We start from the raw sequence: 14,112 nt of genomic DNA, 5'->3' as shown, positions 1-14,112 counted from the left end.
ACAGCAGACGTCAGTGTAACTCGCACCCGTGGACTCTCACTAACTCCCCCCCCCCCCGCACTCTCTCCATTCCCACGAGAGTACACCCACCCTAGCCTCATTAACCCCCCCTCCCCGAGACTGCCAGTGTGAGACCATATATATATATATATATATATATATATATATATATATATATTCTCTTATATGTGACGCGGTATGGACTAAATTAGCTAGAGCTTCGTCTATGTGACGCAAACATAAATATAGGCTTTCGTCTCTGTGACTCAGACACCTAGGCTTAAGGTTGGGTATATATATTGTCATCTCCATTGTGCTGGAGACACTGAGCTCTGTTGTGTAAGTATGTGTCACATGCATGTCATGTGCCTGAATATTTCTGTGGAATACTCATTGTGATACTGTATGAACTTACTGTAAAATTACTCAGGTGCGATCCCGTATTAGACGAGCTGAACTAGGAATTGAGAGTGATCCTTGCAACTGATATATTGTACCATTGTATCCATCCGACTTTGATCACGGAATAGTGTACGTATGCATTCTTAGTTAATAGATAAGTGTACTGTTTGACCCAAGGTGTTTGTGTTTTTCTCTTCCTGGCTGACCCTGACCCGGTCTGGAACAAAGAACCCCACACTGCACCGTACCTAGGACCGAGAAGTCGGAACCTAGAATACGCTGCATAACAGTAAGGCCTCGGTTTGTATTCTGCCAGACAATTATAGCGTCCTTGCTATAGAAGGAATACTAATTAGCTTACACAGAAAATGTGCAGAGAAGAAATATATATATATATATATATATATATATATATATATATATATATATATATATATATATATATATATATGAAGAAATTGAGTTTGCACTCACTAGAAAGGCATTGAGTAAGCGGAGATTTAGTTTAGGTGTTTAAGTGGGTGAATGAAAACTAAGGGAAATATTAGTAAGGTCTTAAGAGTGAACTGATAGGACACGAAATAATGGTCTCAGACTAGGGAAATTCTGGGTTCACAGGGAGATAGGCAGGAACTGGTTTGGTAATATAATGATGGACGAGTTGTATAAGCTGTCTAGTGATGTATTTGCCACCCTGTGCATTGGGTTTCCCCACTACACTAGATAAACAAATGGCTGAAATGGTTGGATATGAAAAATGTCCTAGATTTTCTTTTTTATACGAGTCTGTTTTCCTTTCGCCATTTTTATTAACCTTCCACCTTAATTTTGCTATATTAAATGATGTTCCCCACTATTTCCTGCCAGTTTTAACTAGAGGGTTTGGTGGGCGAAGGAGAGCCTTGTTCTGCCATATCTTATTCTAGTTGTCTAGACCCTTGAAGGAGCAACCTAGCATGGAACATCCGGCCAACTGCTGTTATTCCTCTCTCTCTCTCTCTCTCTCTCTCTCTCTCTCTCTCTCTCTCTCTCTCTCTCTCTCTCTCTCTCTCTCTCTCCGTTTGTTTGTTCTTATATTTAAAAAATAGGTAATGGGAGGCACTACCGTGCTAATGAGATTATCAGTGTTGAAAATTGGTCAAATGGGAGGATTAAACCCACATGCTGATATTATTTCGGTCGGCCTTGGACCCTTACCAGGTACGAACAGAGACGAAACATGCACAAAACCCATAAATTCAGTGTGTGGGCTTACTTCTTACATGTTTTTGTTAACCACCAAAACTACGAGAATACGGTCAAGTAGGGGGGGGGTACGGATAAGGGAGGGGGGGGGGAAGAAGTGGGAGGAGGAGGCCTGGTGGTAAGGAAAGAAGGAGAAAGGATGGGAGGGGAGGTCAGAGCGTCACCACGACCACTACCTACCACCAACTGGCATGAGTGATGAGTCCACCGGTTCCAGTATCAGGCAGACCGTCGTGGTGGAAGGATACGTCGCTCCTGTTGCTGCTACCTTCAGTACTTCCGACTAGGTAATGTGGCCTTGGGCAGAAAAATGGCTGTATTTTCGAAAGCTTAGTGGTTTTTTAAGGTTTCTATTGAGTATTATTATTTTGTGCTTTACGTAAATCATTCTGATGTGAATATGTTTTCCATAAATAGCACACAAGTGAACATCGAGTATGCAAAATTTTGTTTGCGACGGCGGTGCCTCGGTGCCTGCTGTGCTTACAATAATGCTCCCTAAGGGGTCGTATGAGTCTGTGACTCAAAAAAAATTCATAGTTATTTTTGGCTTCCAGCCCCACATTTTTCTCTGCAGATACATGCAACTTCTTACGAAGACGAAGTTAACTTATCTTCACGAAGCTTTATGTATTCCAAGTAACTGTTGTGTATATCACGCAAAATACCAGATTCTTTAAGTATGACGTGTATTAACCTGTGAAATTCGATGATATCCTTTACTAATTACTTGTACTACTTCCAGTCGATAAAATTTAGCTGGAGACCTCGTGTAGTGATTATGAATGCGTATAATTATGAAGGGCAGGTCTAATCTCCATTTCGAATAGGCCCTCTCAAGCTGAATGAAACTGCTTGATGGCAGCAAGAACATAAATGCAGTGTCATCTTAGTGAAAGGATTAAGAAAAATTATAATGTGCAAACATTTTCAAGAGGACAGGACTATTTAGTTAAGAACGGCATTTCGTCCAGTATGGGATAAACAGTACTTGTGTGAGTTTGCATGCTTTCAGTTACGAAAATAGGATATTACTTACCTCATAAAAGGTACTTCTGTTTAACCACTTCATTATGATGATGACTTACTTTAGTGTTGCTGTCTTGAAGTCAAGAAAGTCTTATTCAAAGTAAGAAGGACCTTTATTAGCGAAAGGATTAGTTAAGGCTGTAATCCAACACCCTTCTGTTCGAAAAATCTTCTCTACGCGAAGTAGAATTACAGTTTATGTATTTAGGAAAAACGCAGTTGTTAAAAAAGATGTCCTTGACGAGGTTAATGTCGCACCAGAAATCACACCCAACAAATCAAGCTTCCTCATTCTTCAACCAGCCTAGCCCCTTTAGTCCGAGGAATTAACTTTTTTTTTTTTTTTTTTCCTCCGCCAACGAAGTTGGGCAGAGGTTATTGTATCCATCCGTTCCTGTTTGTGTACAAGATATCTTAAAAGTTGTTATCGAAATTCATGGAAATGTGTTGATGGGTTGGCGATGGGTCAAGGGTTGGAAACCTCTTCACCAGTCTACCAGTCGTCCATGTGTTGGCCTTATGGGTATCATCCAACGTAGAAAACTGTTTCCAGTATTTAGTTACAGGACCATTTGGCATATTTCTCAATATAGAGTTACTTTAAAGTAGCACTGCACAGAGTGAGAGAATGGTTAGCGCCTTCATCTACCACATAAGGTAACAGCTATAACAACAACTATGAGGGTGATGACTGTAGCAGAGATGATAATAATTACAGGAGAGTATCAGAGTTACTGGGAATGAAACATGTTTATTTGCTATCATGATAAAGTTGCAACGCCAGCCCTGTAAAACTCGTACAGCCCACCCAAATTCTAATTCAGAATGCTGCACTCTCTCTCTCTCTCTCTCTCTCTCTCGTCATGATATCTATCTTTGTCTAGGTATGTATCTGTTTACTTGTCTATTTTCCTGTCTCACGTACTGGGGACAAGAGAACAAACTTGAGGATCAGAGTATGGGGACAACAGGATGTAGGACTCGTAAAATGGGAAAAAACAAGCCAACTATGATTCAGCGAGCGGACTACCGGCGCTGTGACGTCATTTCATTGTTAGTGAGGCGTGTTAATTATCGTCTTCCTTTATCGTCTGACGCTGAAACGTTTGACTCACAGGAGCATATTTTCGTTCTGTAAGCCTGGGATTGAACTCACGTCATTTCAGACAACGGAAGACCTCTTTAATCATTCGGCCATCGCCTCAACAAATTAAAACCTATATCGTCCTGGTCAAGGTCAAGGCCTGCTCACGCGCAGGTAGCCTACAGAGCAGGAAGTTAGCCCTGTACGCGTAAGGAAGAGTGGTGATGGAGGGTGTATTCTCTCTCTCTCTCTCTCTCTCTCTCTCTCTCTCATGGGATCTCGGCAGATCACCTATTCCCATCAGACGGCACCAGGCACACTTGCCTCATTTCACCCCTTTTCATAATATTTAGTTTTTTAGTGCAGTATATGCTTATGAATTCTTGCAATAATCACTGTACGATTCATTCATTTAGGTTAAGCTATTTCTGCTATGACTTAAGCTGTCACCTGTTAAACTGTGTTCATGAGAAATTGTGGAAAATGTAAAGGAAAATTAATGTGTCATGCCATTCTTAAAATTTAATGCATATTCACAGATACCAAAATGCATTACTCTGTGCTCAATACCAGACCAGTAAAGTGCGCTTTGTGAGCGCGAGACGAGCGAGCAAGCAAATTTCATCTTGCGTAAACTTTCAACATTTCTGGTGAGGTAATCGAACAATAACAGAAAAATAATTGAACTAAAATATTTACTTTCTCATGTTTTCTCTCTCTTACGTTTTCTCCCTGGATGTGCATATAACGAAGCGCCGTAGCATTTATCACACGCGCAGTGTTCAGTTCTATTCTCCCGACTTGCCGTGCCATCGAACTGCTCGGTAAATCCAAAAATGGGGTAATTACCCTCCCTGATTTCATCCCCTAAACACAGAAAAAAAGTTCATGTAAAATCATGAGCGTAATATCCGATATTTAATTGTTAGAATTTAAGCAAGACAACATAGTGTTACAACAGGAAGTTTTTTAAAATTAAATTTCATAGTGAAGCATGTCAATTAAAGTCCTCGGCACATTCCCTTGGAAAGCTGGATGTCCAAGGGATTTATTTGGTCTCATGGGTAAATATATAGCTAAAAATAAAATTTATTAAATGTACTACCTGCTGAAAGAATCTCTTCTCTGTCTCACATAGTAGAAAAGTTGTTAAACTCTGAAAATCATCGCGGTCGGGCCTTGTCATGTCGGTCCGGGCCGGGTCGTGTCGGGCCGCTTATTTCTCAGTTGACCGTAAACATCGCTTAGCTCGCTGCGCTCGTTCGCTCGTAAGCATTTGATAATCTGTCTCTAATACTTTTTTTTTTTTCATTTTGTTCATCACACACATCTAGTCGACATAATATTCTTATTTAGTACTCTAATTCTGCAAAACATGCAGTAATTACTTCATCTTGCAAGGACACAAACTTAGCAGTGTCAGTGACAAGTTTCTCTGGACAGACACTGGTTCTGGTAAAACGAAATTCCCGTATCGACAACAGTAGGGAAATACTAGCACTCGCATGGAATGTATTCCTCTCAAACAAAGGTAATTGCTTTTCTGTTCATCACATTGTGAACTTGTGTATCCCGAAAAACACCTTATATCTGAGTAGAATGTTTGTGGCAGGTTCTCATGTGGATTCGTACTCAGAACCTTGAGTGTGATGGCTGAGCACTTTTCATCTGGACAACTTAAATCACTAGAAAGAAATATTTAACTTTTACTTTATTTATCACTCGATGACTATTCTTACTGCCTTCAGACGATCTTTTAAAGTTTAGGAGAGACATTTTGAACTGGAGGAGTTACATTTGGCCTTCAGTGGCTCATCTTTCTAAGGTGAATAATATTGCTCGACCAGTGGTAAAGAGAACGAAAATAAAGAATATGTAAATCCCTATTGATTTACCGGCATTCCTGTGGCCATTTTGTAATAAATTTTGCACAGTATCACAGATGGTGTTTTAAGGGGTATTACATCAATTCCCTCCCCTTTAGCGAACTGGGCTCTACCTTATTAATTTTTGCACAGCATCACAGGCGGTACTTTAATGGCATTATGCCAATTACCTCTTCGTCGGTAAATGTCGTTGTGGCTTAGCTACTTTTGTTGGCCTCTGATCGTATGTCCTAGTTTTGTGTTTTCCTAATTTTATTTTCTGGATCCTACCCATTCCATTTATGATTACTGGGCCTATATAGGATTAAGATGAGAGTGTCGATACCTGTTGGAACGTGTACGGAAGTTTATTTTGCTTTTCTGAAATTGATGGCTGTAGCTGAAGAGTAGGACTATCTGGATACTCGATTGCTCAGATTTCCCAAGAGAAGTGACCCAAGCATCATCCAACAATGACTGTTTTTACTAATCCATTGATTTTGTGTATATTCTGTGTTTATTAGCCAGTGTAGCATTTTCACCATACAGAGTGGTGTCTATCTATCAGCATATTATCAGACTGCTCCCTCTGTTGTGAGACGCCAGGTATTAGCCCCTTCAATCCTGCAACGAAATTTTGTAGCTTGTTCTTGCTGATTCTTAACGATTAAATTCTGCTTGGGGTAAACTTTTGGATCTGGAAGGGTTACAGTTTGCATTCTTTAACTCCTTCGCTAGAAGGGGGCTGTTCTGGCTTGAATAAAATCATATGGAGATAGCAAGAATAAATTTTAAAGTGCGTCACGGATGGAAGAAGCTAAAATTGCGGAGCGTGCTTATTTTCATCTTTTTATTGTTGTGGTCAGAGAAAACTTTGAATTAAACCAGTCTCCGAGCCCATACCAATCTACCTACAACGCCGATCTTAACAGTGTATTATCCTAGCCCTGCCCCATCACCCACTGCCCACTCCTCCCCACCCAAACCTTTCTTTATCTGCCTCTTCCACACTGAACTTAGAAGAAAGAAGTGTGATTTGCGGTTGTATGCAGGGGAGATTTCGCAGCATCTCTTTCTCACTGCCAGTTGCACCGTGTTATCATCTTGCGTGCTTTTTATGTGAACTATGTCGATATTCATGAGCTATGAATTACGAGTACATACGAAAGAATATTAAAATGTTGTATGCTAAATAAATTTCTTACGAAGAGGCGTTACGAACCGTTCTGTGCCGCCTCACCTAGCTCACACTGCCCCCTATACAACGGCCAGGTGGGGTGCAACTCACTCGCCCCGCCATCGCCAACTTAGCTCATCCGGTCCACCACGCACTCTCCTTTCCTCCATGCCTCACTACCCACCACCGCCAACTTAGCCTATCCAGTCCACCACACACTCTCTCCTTTCCACCCTGCTTCACTACCCACCACCGCCATCTTAGCCCATGCAGTCCACTACACACCATCCTTTCCACCATGTCTCACCACCCACCTACGACAACTTAGCCCATCCAGTCCACTACATACTCCCCTTTCCACCATGCCTCATCACCCACCAAGCCCATTCCATCCACTTCACCTTCTCTCCATGCATCCCCACCCATGTTTTGCTGCCTTACCTTTGACTTGCTATATTATGAATGTAGGTGGCGGCTGGTATTTATTTGCCTACATTTTCCTGGCACACATATACACCAATGCCTGTCTGATCACCACCTGTTTTTTATGTAGCAGTATCTAGGTGGCACAGTAGCCTTTGCAACATCCCCTCCATGTCAGTTTCCTCATATTTTTGCAAATTACGCCTTAGCATTCTCTTGGACGCTATCTGCATCATTTTGATATCGGCAGTGTTTACTTCGGTAACATAAAAACGGATACTGATATGCAATGACCAAAATAAGTCGCCAAGTTCAGGGTGGTACGAAGTTCCAAAGCCATGTGTACATGGTGTACACACTGTGTTTGGCCTGGCAGGACTACCAGTTGTGTTCTATATAGTTTTAAAACTAGTGTTTTATGGGACGTAAAGCCAGCTACTTAAACGGGAGAAACAGCTGTTAAGTAACTCACTTGACATCTCAGTGGCTCATCAAAGGCCAGCAGAGTCATGACTTTCAATAATGAAGATTATTTTCAAACTCTTCACGGTTAGGAGTCTCTAATAAACTGAATATCATCTAAAAGTAGCAGGATAAAATGCAACGTACAGTACGTAGTCGTGGTGAAGGAAAATGCTAAATAATTCTCTTAGTGATGGAGCTGGATTGAGCATTCTATCAAGCACACAGATACCCGTCACTTTCTCAAGGAAGTGCGGGTGGCTGTGTTTTACGTAAGCGGAGAGTGGGCGAGTGTGGTGGGGCATGAGGGCAGTAGCAAACCAGTCCTGCCACACACACAACCTCGCCGGGGACACTGTATTTTCCTACTTCCCTGCCGCTGGTGGAGAGTGTTGATCACATTGCTCCCTCTCTCTCTGTGATAATTTCTTTTCTTCCTAGTTTTCCTCCCTCCACATCTAACATAACCGCTCCTCCCCTTTCTTCACCTTTCCTGTCCTCCTTTCATCCACATACGGCAACTTTATAGTGTACCCTTGTAATGGGGCGTAGAAAAGCTCGTGTTGCTTAGAGGCAAAGCGGGGATCCTCTCTTTGACTCAGTGGTTACGTATCAAGCGCGAGGGCCCGGGATTGAATCTCAGCCAGGTCAGTGATTAATTTGTTAAGTTTCATTTCAGTTATTACATTGGTGGCAGTAGTGGGATGTGAGGCGGGGCTTGGTTGGCAATTTGATGTTGGTCCTTGATTAGCTGACAACGTCCCTGTCGTTACATACCGGCGATGGGTTGTTTCGGTGTGGTCAGTAGCCTCCCCATGGTGGCCTCCGATGTTTGCGCTACCTAATTGTGTGTTTGAAACTCACCAGATTAATCACCAAGGGTAGAAAAGAGGGATGTAATTGGGTGCAGAAAAGTCCACGTTGCTTAGAGACAAAGCAGGTATCCTCACTTCGGCTCAGTGGTGACGTGCGCGTGTATCAAGCGCGAGGGCCCGGGATCGAATCTCGGCCAGGATTAATTTGTAAAGTTTCATTTCAGTTATTACACCCTAATGCATGGAAGAGAGGTGGGTGTCGCAGAACTTCTCCTCCTCAGATCTTAAATCCACAATGGATGTCTGAGTTAATGATCCTTGTGAAGTCGACAGGCATCAACCCAGTTTAACTAATTAATAAACAAAAATAATCATGTAAAAGTGTTAAACTAACCAACAATAATGAAACAGGATGAAATTTCGCTTTATCAGGCCGGAACTCGAGAAATATAAAGAATGTCACAGCCTGAAGAGATGCTGTCAAACTAATTTGCATATCATGGTTTGGAATCTACTGTAGCTTCTTACATAACGCACCTCCAGAATTGTAAAGGATCTTCCAAAACTATACTCTGTTCACTTTAACTAGGCGGTAAATTGCCATCTCTATCTGGAAGGCTGAGTTACAAGAATAATTAATATTGTAATATGGAACTTCTCTCTTACACACACACACACACACACACACACAAATAATGCTATGAAAACGATGCAAGGCCCTGGTTCGGACTTACTCTGTCATTGAACTGCGGGAATTGGACTGCTAAAGGACAACAATCTTCGCCGGGTTAAGATGAACATACTATAGTCAGCAATAATCAAATGGAATGAAGTCTCCCTTCGTAATTTCGGTACTTCAAAAGTGTTAGAAATGTCAGTCAGATGACATCTTTTTCCATTTCATATTTTATTATTCGCGGATGATGCTGGTGTAATCAGAAACACAGTCGGCTAGTAACAGAGAAGTCCCGGGTTCGATTCTCTCGCTGGTCGTGAGGTCCTGGGCAACCTCTTTACTCCAGCCTATTCGTACCCAGCACTAGGAAGGAATGTAAATTAGATGATTATGTGTCGTAGTTTGGTGGATGACTGGGGCTTAGTAAAAACTGTGTGCCTTAATGATTATCGTTTAATCGATAAACGCTAATCAAAACCTTCTTTTTTTATGGTAATTATAGACGATTTTTTCCATCTTAGGAAAGCTCTCTAATTAATAAGTTAATGAAGATTATATCCAACCCCCGCAGTAATCTCTTCTAAGGTTAATATTAACCAAAAAAAAAAATCTGGAGATAGAAAGGTTAAACCGGTAAAATACAAGTGGTTGATGGGTTAATGGTATTGCAAAAATAGTATGTATAAGCATGCTGGATTCTTCTGGAATTAGTTGGGAACCTCTATAAAATAAAATAAAAATTATCCGAAACTGTATGGAATCGTCTGGCCTTGGTGGAGAGAGAAGTGAGGGAAAAGTTGGAGGGAAGGAGCGGAGGGGAGAAAGATGGGAGAGATGGAGGGGGAAGGATGGGAAGATGGAGGAGAAAGGAGGGGGAGATGGAGGAGAAAGGAGGGGGAGATGGAGGAGAAAGGAGGGGGAGATGGAGGGGTAAGAAGAGGGAAGAGGAGGTGGAAGAATTGAGAGGTTGAAGTAGAAGAAGGGGAAGAAGGCTGTGGAAGGATTAGGAAGTGGAGGTGGAATGATGGGGAAGTGGAGAGGGAAGGAGACGGGAGTGGGGATGAAAGGATGAAACAGAGGGATGGGAGGAGGAAGTGAAAGTAGGAGGTAGTGGAGGTGGAAGGAGGGAGAGGAGGAGATGGAATGAGGAAGGGGATGGAGAGGGTGGTGAGGGGGAGAGGGGTCTAAAGAATTACGTTGTGTGGAGTTGGCCTACCGACACACATCTAAATGAAAAAGTAATACCTCTGTCTGTCTGTCAGTCTGTCTTTCTATCTGTCTGTCTATCTCTCTCTCTCTCTCTCTCTCTCGGTGTGTGTGTGTGTGTGTGTGTGTGTAATTCACCGGTTCGGTCAGGATCACTTGATGGTCGTGATCGTCAGCATTTTATCCTCCCGGAAGGGAGCTGAGAGCTCATATAGTCCGATCTAAGGGCAAGGCTGTGACCTTCACACACCCACACACCCGTCCCCTTGCTCCAGGGGGACAGTAACCACCCACTTCTTCAGTGAAACTTTTCGCAACCTGAGCGAGGCGCGAACTCCCGTCTACCAGATGGCAAGCGAGAACGTTACCACTGCGCCACTGTGTGAGTGTGTGTGTGTGTGTGTGTGTGTGTGTGTGTGTGTGTGTGTGTGTGTGTGTGTGTGTGTGTGTTTACCTGGTTCTTTACCTAGTTGTGATATACAGGAAATGAGTTAAGCTCGTTTGGTCCCGTCTCAATTTCTCGATAAGTCAAATTTTGCTTTGAACTCGTTTAAGTTTTCCGACTGGACGATCTCTTTGTTCAGGGTATTCCACAGGCTTATGCATCTACATGGAAAACTATATTTCTTGATATCCTTCAAGCAACTTGGCTTTTTCAGTTTCATTCCGTGTCCTCTTGTTACTCTCTCATCCCATGCAAACAGATCTTTTCTGTAATTTTTTCTACTCCTATCGTGGCCCTCAACGCTGCAATCATGTCGTCCCTTTCTCTCCTCTCTTCTAAGGAAGGCAGATCTGCACGACTAAGGCTAAGGATCATCTTGGTTGCCGTTCTTTGAATTCTCTCGATCTTGTGTATACCTTTCTTTTTATGTGGGGACCACACTACTGCCGCATATTCCAACCTGGGGTTGATCATGGCCACTATCAATTTTTTCATCATCTCATCCAGGTAATGGTATGTTATCCTTATGTTAGTCAAGAGATTATACGTCTCTCTAACTATCTTGTTAATGTGTTTTTCAGGTGACAAATTATCCTGGACCATCACTCCCAAGTCCTTCTCTTCTCTCTCTTTTGAGACTGGTTTATTACTCATCAAATATTCGGTGATGATTTCTTAGTACTGTTACCCATTTCCAATATTTTACATCTCTTTGCGTTGAATTTCATTTCCCACATCCGGCTCCAGTCATGAATCCTATCCAGGTCCTCCTGCAGCGTTTTACAGTCTTCTTCAACTTCTGCTCTCCTCATGATCTTTGCATCGTCAGCAGACAGACTAGCATAACTGTTCATCCCATCTACCATATCGTTTACGTAAATCAGGAACACTACGGACGCTAACATCGACTCCACTTGTTACTTCCCTCCATCCAGACATTCTGCATGTCTTTTACTGTTTTCATTTGTCTGTCTCTCAAAAAGTCTTTCATCCACTCTAAAAGGTTCCCCTTCAGTCCTCCTATGTGTTTCAATTTCCACATTAGTCGCTTGTGGGGCACCTCGTCAGAGGCTTTTTCCAAATCTAAATCCACACAATCCACACAACTATCTCTCTCCTGTAGAACGTCTATCGCCTTTGAGTAGAAGCTCAAGAAATTAGAATTATACGACCTTCCACTTCTGAATCCAAACTGACTTTCTGCCAAAATATCTATCTCCTCCAGATATTTTATCCATCTGTCTTTCGGGATTCTCTCGCACAGTTTTGCAACCATGCTGGTCAGGGACATTGGTCTATAATTCAAGGGTTCTTCCTTGTTCCCTCCCTTATAAATTGGTACCACATTGGCCCTCTTCCATTCCCGAGGCACGTTCCCTTCTTCCAGAGAACACACAATAAACCGTGAATCTTATCCTCCATTTGTTCTCCACATTCCTTTAGTATCCAGTTAGAGATCTCGTCTGGTCCTGGGGCCTTCCTTACATCCTGAGTTTCCAGTAATTTGTATACAGCCTTTACATCTTTTAACACTGCATTTCTAGTCACTCCCTCATCCTCCACAAAATCGCCTTCTCTAGTGAAGACTGATTGGAAGCATTTTTTCATTATTTCAGCTTGCATATCCGCATCTTTATAGACATTTCCTTCTACTTTCAGCTTATTGATTCCTTCCTTTTGCTTCAGTTTGCCATTAACAAACCTGTAAAACAATGTAGGTCCTTTCTTACATTAGTCAACTATACCTTTTCGAAGTTTCTCTCTTCTTCTCTACGTATTCTTGTATATTCATTTCTAGTTGCTTTATATTCATCCTCTGCTCTATCATTACTTCTCTTTCTCCATTTGTTCCATGCCTTCCCCCCCCCCCCACATTTTTTTTTTTTTTCTGTCAAACACCTTTTGTTGAACCAGTCATTTCTCCAGTTCTCTTTCCCACTAACTTTTGGCATATACTTTTCCACACCCGTATTATGGAAGTCTAGAAAGATATCCCACTTCTGTATCTCTCTTGTTTCCCAGAATTCTCGCCAGTCCGCTTCTTCGAAATATTTTCTCAATCCTGTAAAGAGTGCTTTCTCAAAGTTGTATTTTCTATGCCTGTGGTTCATCTCTTGTCTCCCCATTTCCTTCTGTCGTTTGGAACTCTATCACTACATGATCACTTTTTCTTATAGGAAACAGATATTTCAGATATTCAGTTGCACTAAGTTCTTCGGTTAGAATTAAATCTAGTCTTGCTGGTGTGTCATCCCCCCTAAATCTTGTCTCTTCTTTGACCCACAGGGACATTACATTATCCATTGCTACATTTAATAGTATACTGCCCCACGAATCTTCACTACTTCCTGAGTCCCACTCCTCCCAGTTTACCTTTTTACAGCTGAAGTCCCCGTCAGAATTGTGTGTTTTTTTTTTTTTTTTAATCACGGAAGAAGGAACCAAAGGCCAAGAGCCCGCAAACCATTCCTTTCAAGAAAAAAATAAAAACAATACAAAAGAGAGCCAAATTCAAGATCCGTTCATTTCGAGATGCCTGGACACAATGCGTTTGAAAGACTGGAGATCATTGGAAGTAGGAAATACAGACAAAGGGAGACAGTTCCAGAGCTGACCTGTTTATAAATGAAGGACTGGGCGTAACGGTCAACTCTGGCATTAGAGAGTTGGACAGAAAAAGGATGAGAGTTTGTCGCTAGACGGGTGCTACGCGCCTGTCGTAGTGGTGGAGGGATGCCAGCAGTCAGTTCAGAGGAGCAGTGACCATTGAGGTTGCGATAGAAAAGAGATAAAGATGCATCATTCTGGCGAAGAGACAGAGGTTAAAGGGAGCCAGTAAGAGGAGGGGAGTTAAAGAGACTAAAAGCCTTTGACTCCACCCTAATGAGAAGAGCTGTATGTGGGGAACCTCCCCACACATGAGTGTTGTACTCTACACAGTTGCTTTCCTCAATCACTTTCTGTAGTTGTCAAGCCATGTCCGACAACACCTCCTGATATTCCTCCTCATTCCATGCCCTTGTCTTGGGGGGGATCATATGCTACTGCGATGTTTCTCTTGCGTTTCCATCTGGCTTCTACAACCATGTTTATCGCTTCAGCCATACCTTCTCCCAGTTCCACACTATCCACATTTAGGCTGTTTTTCACTGCTATCATCACTCCTCCAGTTTTTTCTTTTCTACCTCTTCTCCATATTTTGTATTTCCCATTTCCCATTTGGATTTCAATATTCTCTCTTAGCTTGGTCACTACGAAGCACTTAATGTCTGGCTCATTTACC

General features: G+C 42.1%; 2 protein-coding genes across 2 annotated transcripts in view; one reads left to right on the top strand and one right to left on the bottom strand.

Moving 5' to 3' along the window:
- Positions 1 to 14,112, bottom strand: part of LOC145413852 (carbohydrate sulfotransferase 4-like) — a 610,328-nt gene that overhangs the window by 408,046 nt on the left and 188,170 nt on the right. The window lies entirely within an intron of this gene.
- The window catches only part of LOC145413603 (phenoloxidase-activating factor 3-like), a 40,303-nt gene continuing 28,064 nt past the window's right edge, over positions 1,874 to 14,112 (top strand). The window contains exon 1 of the mRNA XM_080283256.1: positions 1,874 to 1,934. The gene's annotated coding sequence lies outside the window, so the exon portion shown is untranslated. The remainder of the gene's footprint in view (positions 1,935 to 14,112) is intronic.

This window comes from Coenobita brevimanus, chromosome 97 (assembly GCF_032717465.1).
Source record: "Coenobita brevimanus isolate Jiangsu-jjx chromosome 97, ASM3271746v2, whole genome shotgun sequence".
NCBI lineage: Eukaryota > Metazoa > Arthropoda > Malacostraca > Decapoda > Coenobitidae > Coenobita > Coenobita brevimanus.
Note: the sequence above shows the minus strand (reverse complement) of the source record. Positions and strands in the feature narration are given on the sequence as shown.